Source organism: Rattus norvegicus, chromosome 5 (assembly GCF_036323735.1).
Source record: "Rattus norvegicus strain BN/NHsdMcwi chromosome 5, GRCr8, whole genome shotgun sequence".
Lineage (NCBI taxonomy): Eukaryota > Metazoa > Chordata > Mammalia > Rodentia > Muridae > Rattus > Rattus norvegicus.
This window is the reverse complement of record NC_086023.1, coordinates 55595974-55610706: the sequence shown is the minus strand read 5'-3', so window position 1 is coordinate 55610706 and position 14733 is coordinate 55595974. Positions and strand designations below refer to the sequence as shown.

General features: G+C 37.9%; 1 protein-coding gene across 11 annotated transcripts in view; it reads left to right on the top strand.

The window, feature by feature from the left end:
• Positions 1 to 14733, top strand: part of Lingo2 (leucine rich repeat and Ig domain containing 2) — a 1322423-nt gene that overhangs the window by 877966 nt on the left and 429724 nt on the right. For 6 of the 11 annotated variants that reach the window (XR_010066383.1, XM_063287596.1, XM_063287593.1 and 3 more), the window contains 2 exons: positions 8261 to 8361; positions 11070 to 11109. The exons of 2 other annotated variants lie outside the window; for them this stretch is intronic. The gene's annotated coding sequence lies outside the window, so the exon portion shown is untranslated. The remainder of the gene's footprint in view (positions 1 to 8260; positions 8362 to 11069; positions 11110 to 14733) is intronic. 3 more of the 11 variants (XM_063287591.1, XM_039109831.2, XM_063287592.1) reach the window with 2 other exon arrangements.

Genomic DNA, 14733 nt, shown 5'->3' with positions numbered 1-14733 from the left:
GCTAAATTTATGCCAATGTAAAATACTCTCTTGATTATGTAATTATGCAGATTTTGTAAGGAAAGTAAGGTGATGACTGTAAGACCATGCTATGGGCAGAAGAGCTAGGGAGAAGCCACAAGAATAAAGGATGGAATAGTGAATTCATGCATAGTTGAACATAGCTTTTATCTCTACTTCCTCAGAAACCATAAATAATATAAGAATAAGGAGCAGAACCCTTAACCAGTCAGAATAATCAGGAGCAGGATGTAAGTATACCTAATATCACAAGATAAATAAGGAAAAGGAGATTGGAAAAAAGCATTTCTCTTTACAGAGCCCACAGTTGCAGCAGAAACAAACATACAGTAAGTGTATGAATTGCAGAACCTTCTAATAGGTTGGGAATCAGATATACTGAAGGTAAAGATTGAAAAGTAAGTAAGCGCTGATGAATAGAAGTTGAAAGTCTAAAAGTAGAGCAATTAGAGCGCCATTCTTCATTCTCACACCACAAATCCAATTAACAACCCCTCACCAATTTCTCAGACACTTTGGGAGATAAAATATTACTGCTGCGTTCACCATGGCTTGGGCCTAGAATGAGGGACTGAAGAAAAGCAGAAACACATAAGGACACATGCACATAAAAGCTGGGATCATGGTAGCCATGTTTTCTCAGATGAAGATGCACCAATTGTGCGACAACCCAGATCCACAACCATTCACAGACTAGAGCAAAGATGTGCCAATTTCCTGACCTGACCTATAAAGGCTGCGTGAGTTCCTGTGAGTCTGAGGGATTGGTCCCGTGTAATAATACACATCCATTCATTTGGGATCAGCTTACTTTTACACATTAGCTCAAGGCTTCTTTGACTCTACTAAACCTGAGAATCTGGAGAAAAAGACAATTTCCACATGTTTTGAGCCAAAATTTAAGCAAGGTTTTATCAAATATTGGACAGGATGATGAACTCTGGTCAGGACTATTCTGGGGTTCCCTTGAATGGTCAATAATCACATTTGCAGAGGCTTAAAAAGACTCATAAAGCCTCCATATATTCATTCAGGTCCAATCAGAAGCAAGCATATATCATGACATATTTCCTGCCTGCATACCTCCAACCTATATACAGTCAGGAGCAAGAGTACATCTTGGGAAATATGGAGATAAAATTTGGAGCAGAGACTGAAGGAGAGGCCATCCAGAGACTGCCCCACCTGGGGATCCAGCCCATGTACATACAGCTAAACCCAGACTATATTGCTGATGCCAAGAAGTGCATGCTGACAGAGAGCCTGATATAGCTGAGAGGCTCTATCAGAGCATGACAAATACAGAAGCAGATGCTTGCAGCCAACCATTGGACTAAGAACATGGTCTCCATTGGAGGAGTTAGAGAAAGAATTGAAGGAGTTGAAGGGGTTTGCAAACCCATAAGAGCAACAATACCAACCAACCAGAGCTCCCAGGGACTAAACCATCATCCAAAGAGTACACATGGACAGACCCATGGCTCTAGCTGCATATGTAGCAGAGGATGGTTTTTTTGGGCACCAACAGGAGGACAAGCCCTTGGTCCTGCCAAGGCTTGATAACCCAGTGTAAGGGGATGTCAGGTTAGGGAGGCAGGAATGGGTGAGTAGATGGGTGGGGGAACATCTTTATAGAAGCAGGGGCAGGGAGGTGGCTTAGGGATAGATGGTTTATAGATGGGAAACCAGGAAAGGGAATAACATTGAAATGGAAATAAAAATATCTAATAAAAAAGAAGTTGATCTATATAAACATTTAAAAAAAAAGACTAAATCTTGACATGTGCCTTCCAGCTGCACCCAACCAAACGCATCTGGTACTGTTGGGTTATTCAAATTTGTTCAGGGGAGAGAAGATATGTGGCTTTTTATCTCACAAGAATCATAGCCTCCAGAATTCCAGGAAGTTTTCTGTCCTTGAGCCAGTATGGCTTACAGGTTAACTTTGGCCCTTACAACTCCCTACAGACTGTATATGTATGAAAGAAGGGAGGGATGAATAGATAGGTAGGTAGGTAGGTAGATAGATGGATGGATAGATGGAAAGATGGATGGGTAATAGAGTATGGTTGTTGAAAAATAATACTTTAACTTCTCTGTATTACTTAGCTCTTAGAATTATAAAAGTCGATCTCATATATGTAGTTCAGGACAATAGGAGACTTTCTGGAGACTTTGAACCCAGAGGGAAAAATAACTGTGGACACAGACATACTTACTTCTTTCAGTAAATAACATTGGGGTATGGTTGTTTTGATTTGTTTTGTTTTGTTTGTGGGTTATACTCGGGCTTATTAATTTGTAGATCTCACTATGTGCCTGTAGCTCTTTGGGTCCTCTAAAACACACAGAGGGGATTATTTTCATGATAGAGGAACAGCAGTATAAACAGAGAGAAGCAGCCTGGGCAGAAAGAGCTAGACAAACTACACTGTCCACAAGTTGGAGACATCATATTCTCCAAAATAAAATACAATACTATAATTTAATAAAGAAAAAAATTAAAGAAATAAGAAATAAAATGTATAATACTTAAAGAATAAGAAAAGTCAGTGAAAGTATATTCTGGAAGCATAGTTGGGCAGACCATCCACAGGGGTAGAGAAGAATGAGACAAAGATTAGGAAGAGGGAAACAACCAGCAGGACAATGGATTTGCAGTACTAATAATAACCTCAAACTGATTTCCGGAACCTAGATACAATTTCCAGACTTTGAGGGCTCAGTGTTCTCCCACCAACAAATGAGAAAAATATGTCATCGTAAAGCTTCAGAACAGAGTAGCATCTGCTACGCTGCCTGAGAAAGAAGAAAAAAGGAGGTATCAGGCACATGACACACTGTGACTACTCAGTGTCAATTGTGCAGGTGAAAATTTAATGCTCAGAAAACTCAACATATCCCACCAAGGGAGACAAGGGAAATAGTACCCAGAAAATCAGTAAATCTCTCTGTAGATAGATATAGATAGGTATCTAGATAGATAGATAGATAGATAGATAGATAGATAGATAGATAGATAGATAGATAGATAGATAGATCTACTGGCATATTAGTAGGATCTACAGATTAGTAAATCCCAGTATAACCCATAAACAAAACATTTTCTGGACACACACACACACACACATATTCATATAAACAAAACACACACACACACACACACACACACACACACACACACACACACACACATGACATCTTTAGGTTGCCAAAAGAATATGTTCCAAGCTTCCAGTGTGCTTCCAGAACAACCCCTTCAAATTACTTAGGTAGAGGCTTCAGGAGGTCAGTCTCACAAACGAGCAGGAGCAGCAGACCGAATAATATGAGCCATGTGTTCCTATGGACTAAAAGGAAGTTCTCAGTTTTGCAGGAGAATATGTGCTTGAAGCTTGGTTTAGCCACAGAGATCATACAGGTTGTGAAATGGGGAAATTATTGATGCCAGGGAAGATTAAGAATGCAAATATATATAATTATGAAACATTACACCAGAAGCACTAAATATTTCTAGAGTCATGGTATTATGACCACAGTTGAATTAATGTTTATAATAACCATTTTTATGTGGTTGTATATTTGGAATAGATGAACATCATTCTCCATTTTATGAATTGATGATAATGATGATTTACTCACATCATTTTAACAATTTTTTAATTAAAATAAACAACTACAGGAGAGTGAAAGTGAAATAATGTTAAATCTGAGAGTCATGAAGAGAAAAGTCCAAATCTACTATTGTCTAATTAAAACAATTTGCATTTGGGGTATACTCAGGTTTGGCCAGCTCGCTGCCTCAAACTAAGTCCAGAATTGAGGAAGCAGCCCCTGCTGGCCTCTTGAAGTCCCTTTTTGTAGAAGAATATGTGTTCACAGGAGTGAGAGAGTTGGTGGTACATTGATAGAAAGATATAATTAAAAAAAGGAATGATCTAAGGCAAGGATATACACACACACACACACACACACACATATGTCATGCGATTGGGGCTGCAAGCAGCTTACAACAGGCTTAAGAAAGAGAGGCTTACTTTTAATTACATATAGAAATGACATTTTGCAAGGACTTGACACAGGACAAATGAGAACTCATTCTTTAACCAGGATTTAAGACAGGACAAGCAAGAAATTCTTTGTAATATTATAACTGAAAACAGAATTCTTAACACACAAGGCATATTTTTCCTGCCTTTAGTCTCCCATTAACTTGCAAGGTATATTGTTCCTCACAGAAACCTTTCAACACTGTAACAAAATACAAAAGGCAGTAAGTACAATTGAGAAAAAGGTTTATTTCCCTCACTGGTTTGGAAGCTCAATATCTGAGATCACAGATCGCTATTTTATGAGACTGTGCCTCACTCTTAGTGTCCAGAGGACCTCTCAGTGGTCCTCAGCTATGAGAAACTCTGTCATGTCCCAACAGTGCTATGATGTAGACCAAACTCGAATCATTATGAGCCTTTGTGGGAAAAACTCAGACTACATGTTAGCCTCAACGAAGGGGATGCAGAAGTTATCATTATGAATTTTTGTTGTTACTTCATTATTACTACTAGTACAGCATCTGACTTCTTAAACTATGAATTCATATTATATTAATGAAAATATAAACTAAATTTAAGTGTATTCAATGTAGAAATGTAAGCGACATGCTGCCTACACCACCTTCCTTGGGAAAATCACTTCTCTTATTGTTGTTCTCTTAGCCCCTGTGCCTGTCTGCTGTGCTTTCTTTCCTCTTTCCTTATAAGGAAGCAATTGCAGGTAGAGGGTGCTGACTGTCTAATACAAAGCCGTAAACCCTCCACATTGATTTTCATTTCCTTCTGGAAGAAGCGAGGAGAGATGCTAGCAGTTCGAATATTGTAAAATGTCTTACGTGGAAAAGAAGTGCATTTTGGCCTGGGGACCTAAATGATAAATACAAGCAGGCAAAGGCTCAAGAAGCCAAACGTACCTGAATCTAAAGAAAAGGGAGGCTGTCTGAGGGCACAGGGGACTGCTGAGTTCATACGGTCCCTCAGGCACAACTCTAGGGCACATATCAAGGTGAAGGATGGGGGCAGTGTGGAGGGACTCAGTTGGGAACGCAAGCAGTGTGACATAGCCTTCCTTTGGGACAAATGCTTTGTTTAAGAGGTAAGCTGGATATACAAGCATGGTAGCAGTAAGCACGGGGAAATGGAGAATTAGAGAATTCTCAGCTAAACTCTGCCCTATATTTCACACCGGGATAAAGAGAAGCAGGCACACTGAGAATGGAGTCTCATCCACTCTGAACGCAGTGGGGGTCTCTCAAGAGGGCCATCAGTCTAGCCATGAATCCTTCACTTGTTTACAATCTTTCCTAGTTACACTCAGGTGGACCCTGACTCCTGCATCCTCTCTTTTCCTACTTTTTCTTCTTTCTCTCCTTCTAAAAGCACTCTAAACTATCTTGAAACTGGGTCCATTTTTATACAGAAAAACCACAAAGGAAAAAGGAAAGAGAATACCAGGTGGGGATTTCCTTTGTACATTGCATGTCTAGTCCTTATTCTTTAACTCAAAAAACAAGGGATAGCATCCTGTCCCTCCAAAAGAGGTGCAGAGACCTCCTCCACAGCGCCCTACACTCCCTGTGTCCATGAGTTCTACCTGTCTTCTGCTTTGCTTTCTCCCAGGCCTCTTATACTGATCTCTTTCTCCTTACCTGAAACTTCTGTACACACACACACACACACACACACACACACACACACACACACGCACACACAAACATGCACACTCACATGCACACGTGTGTGCACACGTACCAGGAGGCCTGTTTAACAAAATCTGCAATGTGACTTCAAGACCTTTCATAAGGGGATGTTGAAGTTACTTTTCCCAGTGTACAAACAATTCTCCTATTCTCACTTATGTGACACTTCTCTCTGCCCTAATGTCTCTTTGTTTTACCCACCCTCAGCTCCATATCCCCTCTTACTAAGAATTCCTTCCCCATTGTCTGCTTTCTGACACACACTAACACAGGCCATGAATGTTTCTCTACCTGGTCTGAAAAGCCATTCAAATCAGACTTCAATACTTTACACTCCAAGACTTCACTCACACTCCCAGCAAAGCACTTAACATGCTGTAATATCATTATGTCATTTCTACTTATTCCTTAAATAAAACTATTCTTTTGCTATTCACGATACCTAACACTTTGTGGTTTATAGCAGGAACCCAATAGATGCTATCTAATTGAAGTAAACAAGTGAAGGAGAATGTACAATGTATTGTGTGCCTTTCAAACAATCTCAAGGATTAATCTGTATATATCAAGAAATCTTGCTCATCTGGATAATTAAAATGCATAATATTTTGTTAGGAGGAAAAGAGACAGTCTCCGTTCTTGTTGAAATAAAAAGAAATTATGTTTCAAGAAAAAAAAACTATTGGAAAAAAGTCTGTCTATCCTAAAAGAGACTAAAAGTTTATATCTTCAGGGGCAGTATCTTGTCTTTTTGTATTAGGAGAGTCAACAAGATTTAAACTGAGAAGTCAGTGGGATGATGTTGCCAGACAGCTAATAAAAAGGAAGATTATAAGGCTGTATCAAATGGCAGGCACCTCAGCAGAGTCCACATCTTAGACATTAAACACAGAACAAAGCCATACTGTTCTTGATGACCACCAAAAGTGCTTGATGTTGGTTTTAGCAGTATGATGCCACTTTGACTGTGGCATTCATTCATCGTGCCTCGCATCACAGCTGGAAAACAACACAGAGGAAAAAAAATAAAGCAAATATCACTAGGTGAGCCTCAGACCAGAGAAAACATCTGAAAAAATAGACATTTATAAAACAGAATGAAAAATCATTTTCTGTCAATCCTTCACAATACATCCTTCTCGCTCTTAGAACGGCCTGTTATGTCTGCTCAAATAAAACCCCTCAGAAAGTTATCTGCAGCTATTCTGCATTCACGACTAGCTTAATGTGACAGGCTCCTGCAGAGCTTCGATTTGAGACCATTTTAAGACATAAGAGAAATAAATCAGAGTGATGTTTCTCTTGATAATCTTTATGACTGCAGGAGTCACAGCCAACGTTCCCAAAGAGCAAATAGAAAAATACCTTGCATTTTGTGCATAATGACTATAATTACAATAGACATTTCCATGTGTAAGCTTTGATTACTGAAAATGTAACCCTAAAGCCATCTCTTATTTGGTTCTAAGGCAATGCAGAGGACAAGTTAGCATGGTTTAGAAACCAAAGCAAAAAGAGGTTACACAGTAGAAAAGGATCTGAGTTGAGGAGAAAAGAGGAGCGAAATGGTTTTTGAGCATTTACTATGTGCCAGCCATCATGCTAAATTACTTACAAAGAATATCTCAATTCTTCATGTATGTGGTGTGTATGTGTGTGTATAAATATATATGTATGTATATTGCTTGTTGCACATAATATAAGACTAGAAAATATATCAGTGTTTGTAAAATAAAGAAGTATTGAGACTAATTTAATCTTCTATCTAACTGATAAGATTAAGACATTAATGCCCAGATACGTTAACAGCTAAGAATTTCAACTGCACAACAACATACAACATTGAGCATACTTCCGGGCTTAGAAGATATCCTAGGGATTAAAATGATTGCTAGATGTTGAATCTGAGCTTACAAACATTGCAGAAATTGTTGCCTTAATAGGTATAAAATACTGTCTCAAATATTTCAGTCACATGTTAATTATCTATTAAATTACTTATGAATGTTCATTTGATTTAAAACAAAACAAAACTCCTTGACAACTTAAAGAACACCTATTGAATACAAAACAGAAACTGGAGAAAGTGACACTAGATAACCATGGAATGAACAATTTTTAGTCAATATGGATTTTCATTTTTTCAAATGAGCATTTGCACAGCATTTGTTTGGTCTAAATAGCTCGTGTTCCTGGTGCCACTTACTGACGCAGATGTCTAGTTTGTAGAAGGACAAATAATAATTAAGTATTCTGAGAGTTTTTTGCATCCAACAAGTCTAGTTTGCTGTTAGCTAATGTAGCTATTATTTTCATGACTCTTACTGGTGGCCAAGATAACCAATACCTACTGAACCGATACAATTGGAATCACATACCCAAGAAGGGTTGTCTGCAACTCTGTTGCAGCACCGACTGCTTACATGGCAGTTCTGATGTTTCCTCATGCTTTTTCTCAACCCCTGCTTTTTTTTGTTTTTGGCCAAGCTTTTGCAACAAGAGCACTTCTTCCATGGTATATGATTGTTCTCCCCACTTCTGATCTGAGAGCCAGTGGAGCAGAAGCTGTAGGAGTGAACGATCTGGCTGTGAGTCCCAGTTCTTCTATTCTTGTGTGTGCCTTTGGACAAGTTACTTAAAATTACTGAACTTAAGTTTCCTCATGCATAAAATGAGGGGTGCATCCTAAGGGTTTCATGAATATTAAGGAGGCTAATCTGTTTACTATGCTTGACCTGTTGTGGAGACTCAATTGGGGTTATTACTGTAACTACATAATTATGCTGGGGCAGAACAAGAATTGTGAAGGGAGACGCTAAACTCAAGTCTCTGACCGTAGCCATAGGCAGTTCCCTGGAGCTCTTATTCAGAAAATGAAAATGCGGCAGACACCTCTTCTCTTGCTGCAATGCTAGGCATATTAGAACCAAATTAATGCTGTCAGAATAAAACCTTTTCCAAAGACTTATTTTTACCTTAATTACAGTATGTGGATCCTGTTTAAAGCCAAGTCACTTTTCCAACAGGCTCATTTTTGTTACCCTGCTTCTTGGCTTTTTTTCTTGCCTTACCTGGAATTAAGTCATTTTTACTTGTATTTAATGTCTAGAGTTATTCAAATCTTATTGATTAAAAGTAATGAAATTATTATTTAAGCCTCCAGAAGTCTTACATTGTCTATTGGATAGTGTCTCTCTTATACTTTACCACAAACACAGATCAAGGCAAGTGATGTTGAAAATCTGACTTTCTGGTTCTCTAGACATTATGATTCTGTGGGATCCAGTTGTTGTTGTTGTTGCTTGTTGTTTAAAGCTGACACTATTTACTTACTGTGTCCATACTCAACAATACTCCTTCCACCGTGGAAATCACTGATCTGTGGGGTGAAGTTGGGAAGAAACAAAAATAAATATGATTTCTAAAGCAGAACCAATATGTGACCTTAGAGCATTGTTTGAGCTCTCTGAAATTGAGTTTCTTCATCTTCAAAAGTTGGAACAAAACAAAAGTTAATGATCTAATCTACCTAGCTTACAAAGATTTGATAAAAAATTAAATGGAATAAAATCTGAGTCAAAAAATATTAATTTAATTGTTTTCTAGTTTCACAATCAAGGAAAAAAAACAGTCTGCATCTTTAATGATGCAGTTACTTTTATATTGCTCTCAATTAATCAACAGTTTCCACTCAAGCTTCTGCCAGCTACCCTAATTAAATTCAGTGGGACACACACACACACACACACACACACACACACACACACACTCAGGAGGAAGACTCAAGAAGAGGGATTTGGTGGCAGGAGAAAAAGACAATTATGAGGGAAGGAGCTCATAACAAGAAGTAAAAGACAAATATAAAATTATAAAAACATGCTCAAATTATTTTTGAAAGCAAGACTACATAGTTGTAACTTTTGATTCTTCCAGATGAAGTAAGTATGTCAAATATCAAGTCATTCATCACTGCTGGATTCTGAGAGTCTTTGCTCCTACCAGCATTTAAAAGTACAGGAGAATGGGATGACAGGAAAAGTTAGAAAGTATCAGAGAAGCTGCTGTCCAGGAAGACATTGGAAACATAGTTGCTTCAGCACTGCCCTTTGTCCTACTTGGTTTATCTCGGTGTCTTAAGGATGGGAGCCTTTGGTTTGTATGTTAAAGTTTTGTAAGTTGTAAAGCACATTACCAAGAATGTACTTTGAGGAGATAAAATTAATGGTTTCTTTGTCCTAAGCTCATCAACTATTCATGTATTTTCCAAACCCAGGACAGAGCTCTGTCTCAGGCTACCAGGCTGAAGGAATAGTGCTACAATGTTTGAAAATAACATTTTGTTTCATTTTTACTCCCATTTTGGGAAATTGCTTGTCATTCCTAGCAAGTAGGTAGAGTTAGCAGAATACATTGTAGGTGGTATTTGGTGGTTTCATCAATGACCAACATGTTGTGAGCAATCAGGTACCCAGATTTGTGCTATGTAGTAGTTGACAACCACTGTTGTAAAATTCTCCCGTAGAGCCTCAGGAAAAGAATTTTATGCTTTGTTGGTGGTTTTATTGAAACCCAAAAGAGTAATTAACTTTAACCACCATTAGTATGAAGGGATAGAATCAAAATCCACACCCAGTTCTCTGTAGTCACTTAGAAAACTCACTACCTGCGTTCTCAGGGCCGACTAATGTGGGTTCACTAATTTGTGATTATTGTTTTCTTTCCTATAATTATCTATCTTTCTTAAATTTATTTTTATTTGTGCATGGGTGTTTTCGCTGGATGAATGCATGTACCCACAGAGGAAAGAAGATGGCATTGAATCAGCTGAACTTAAGTTACTGACTATTGTGAGCTACCACGTGGGTGCTAGGACTCAAACCCCAGTCCCCTGCATGAGTGTCTAGTGCTCTTAACCACTGTTTCAAAGGAGGAAGCATCAAATCAAACAACCATGGTGACTTAAAGTGCTGTGACTTACCCAGAAACCCTCTGCTGTAAATTCTAAGGGAATCAACATCATTTCATAGGCATAAACTTCATGTATGCATGCACCTTATTTCTTTGTGGACTCCAATTTCATGAAAATACACTTTTTTCCTCGTACATGTTAAATTCTGATACATTTTCCATAAATAAACTTGAATTCTGTCACCAAAATGATCATATATAAAATGTACTTCTGGTTTATATTGTTAGGAAATAAACTGTCTCCTGCATTCTGATAATTTAATCCTGCCAATCTATGTGCATGGGAGATCTTCCATCTTCTGAGGTCTTCTTCGATTTCTTTTTTCAGGGATTTGAAGTTCTTGTCATTCAGATCTTTCACTTGCTTGGTAAGAGTTACACCAAAATATTTTATATTATTTGTGACTATTGTGAAGGGTGTTGTTTCTCTATTTTCTTTCTCAGCCTGTTTATCATATATATATAAAAGAGAGTTACTGGTTTGTTTGAGTTAATTTTATATTCTGCACTTTGTTGAAGTTGTTTATCCATTGTAGTCGTTCTCTGGTGGAAATTTGGGTATCGCCTATGTACAATCATGTCATCTACAAATAGTGGCACTTTGACTTCTTCCTTTCAAATCTGTATTCACTTGATCTCCTTTTGTTGTCTAATTGCTCTTGCTAGAATGTTGAGTACTATGTTGAATAAATAGGGAGAGAATGGGCAACTTTGCCTTGTCCTGGATTTTAGGAGGATTGCTTCCAGTTTCTCTCCATTTAATTTGATGTTGGCTGTTGGTTTGCTGTATATTGCATTTATTATGTTTCAGTATATACCATTAATTAGTAACCTCTCCAGGACTTTCAACATGAAGGGGTGTAGTATTTTGTCAAAGACTTTTTCAGCATCTAATGAGATAATAATGTGGGTTTTTTTTCTTTGAGTTTTGTTTATATAGTGGATTATGTTGATGGATTTTCTTTTTTTTTAAAGATTTATTCATTTATTATATATAAGTACACTGTAGCTGTCTTCAGATACACCAGAAGAGGGCATCTCTTTACAGATGATTGTGAGCCACCATGTAGTTGCTCGGAATTGAACTCAGGACCTCTGGAAGAGTAGTCGGGTGCTCTTAACCGCTGAGTCATCTCTCCAGCCGGATGTATTTTCATATATTGAACCATCCCTGCATCCCTCAGATGAAAATTTTGGGCAAGGTTAGAGCAGGTGTATGTGTGTGGAGCAGGTACGGTTACTCTGGAACCATTAAGCTAAGGTTTATATTTGGAAATTAAGAAGATGGATAATCATTTGTTGCAGAAACCATGCTATCCATAATGAAGGTTTCTTTGGTGTCTGGTGTCCTCTGGATGGTTATGACCAGGACCCTTTGGGAATTACCTTGAGTGAAAGAGCTTTGACAAGGTCTCAAAATTCCAGGACTCTGGATATTACTGGAGTCTTTCCCAGCCCCTTATTCCGTCTACCCCATGCAGCTGAGAAGTCTGTGAGCACCTTTTCCAACCATGCAACAGCTGCCTGAAAAATCCTTTATTGGTTCCTATATAAGCAGTTTTAGGTTAGGCAGAGGCCCAGGAAACAAAAGTGCTGATTTTCAAGGGCATCTAGCACAAGACAATTTGCATTCTGTGAATCTCCTCAGTGTCCCTGGTGTCTCAAAACAATCTGGAATTAGCTAGCCTTGACATGGGCTAATGAGAACAAACAGACTCACACAGATTCTCCTGAACAGCAATTGGATTGATTCAACCTTTACAAAGCAAGTAGATCTACCCAAATAGTGTCTTTCTGAATGAATAAAAAGATTTCCTCTACTCAAAGAGTTGTTCACTGAGGAGTCATTTAAAGCTGCTGAATTGTAACAATAATAAAAACCCAGAAAGTGTTTTCTGTAATACACTGAGAGACAGAACTCTATGGGCCCCACATGTGCAGTGTGGGAACTGCTGCTGCCACCACCATTGTCTCCATTTTATAAAAAGGGAAACAGGGAGAGAGGCATAATTTCTGCCTGTGGTCCATAATCCTTCATTCAGAAGCTGTGGGTCCAACCATTTCCTGGTACTGTCAGTAAACCTAGAAGGCGTGTCTTTGGACCCTGAGCTGTTTTACTGAAGTCCTCTCTCATTTTGAGAATTCTGGGAAGCTTGGTTTCAGATCAGTATATCTTGAGATTGGTACACAAAGAACCAGACTTTACATCTTTTATGAAGAATGGAAGACCGATGAGACTCTGCTGTGAGTTAACACTGGTGTTTAAAGGACGGAAGATATTGATAAGTAGTGGAGGTGTGACAGGAACCAGGCTTCCTGCATTTAGAACCCATTTAGGAGCCATGTGACCTTGGAGAAGGAAAGGAACATCCTGTGTTCCAGTTCTCCCATTGATGTTGTAGATAATGAGAGTAAATTCATGAAGATACTATTGAAACTAAATAATTAATACAAGTCAGTTAAAAATGTGGCCAGTATGCTGAGAGAACATGATATATTTTATCCCTATTTTTAATAACCACCTGCTTTTGAGGTTAAAAAATTGTTGATGGGTTTGATGTTGATCTGTCAATCTACATGGAGAGGAAGTGAATTAGTCTGAATCAATCCCTTTAAAAAAATTACTTCAGATTTTTAAAACATTATTGAAAATACTCATGCTCTGTAAAGCTCAATTAAATTACCTTTTATAGTCAAGAAAGGCACATATATTTTGAATTTTAATGATTTATTGAAATGATTTTATTATCAAGATTATATGTATGGATTCTCTAGTAAAATGATTCACTGAGAAGAGTGAGTAAAATTTTCATGTGCAGAGTTTGAAAAATCTAGGAAGATATAGCGATAAAAGTTAGTCATCACAGCCCTCCAAAACTAATACCAGAATATCCTTAGTTCAAGGGCAGCCGTGGCTAAAATAGGAAGCGCAGGACCATATCTGAACCAGGTTCACTATCTTAATTTGGGTTACTATCGCTATGAGGAAACACCATCACCAAAGCAACTTAGGGAGGAAAGTTTTATATTTCCATCACTGTTCATCATCAAAGGAAGTCAGGACAGTAACTTAAACTGCAGGGAGCAGGAGGTAGCATGTGATGCACACAGATTCAGACATTGTGGGAGAGTGTTGCTTGCATGGCTTACTTCTCATGATTTGCTCAGCCTGATTTCCTATAGAAAGCATAATCACCAGCCCAAGGATGGTACCACCTACAAAGGGCTGGGCCCTCCTCCATCAATCACTAATTAAGGAAATCCCCTATAACTGCATCGTACAAAGAAATTTTATTAATTGAGGTTTCACCCTCCAATAGACTCTATTCTGTGTCAAGTTGACAGAATAACTATCCAACACATCAACAAACCCACAAACAGCAAGAACAGAAGCAGAATTCACCAAACCAAAGGAAAAGGAACCCCTGGGAGGTCTGTGCTCTATGAGAATGTGCCTGCTTCTTCCACTTGGTGTTTTTTTAAATAATAACATACAACTATAATAAGTATAGGTCCAATCTATAAACTATGCTATAGAATATTAACAAAATAATAATGTATTAATTGAAATACATCTATGTTGTTACATCTGTATTGCTCAGGGAACAATATTATCTAATGATAAATTTTGCCTGCACCACACACACACACACACACACACACACACACGTGTACCTTCATTCTAGTTTGTATTATATACATTATGTATGATTATTATTGTTTATGATAAAAAAGATGTCTTAATTTTAAAATGACAAATTATGGCATTAAAAAGCATATCTATGCTAGAATTACATAGAGGATCTTTAACACTTGTCAGACTCTTGTGTGTCATTTATTCTACTTATAAAAATGTTGCATATGATGAAAAATGTCTGCAAAAACTGTCACTCAATTATGATCTTTTGGTTTTATTTAATTACTTTTGTTCCTTTTGAGTGAAAAATTTCTAGGCGCTTAATTACTAGAAGGGTATATTTTACAACTGTCTC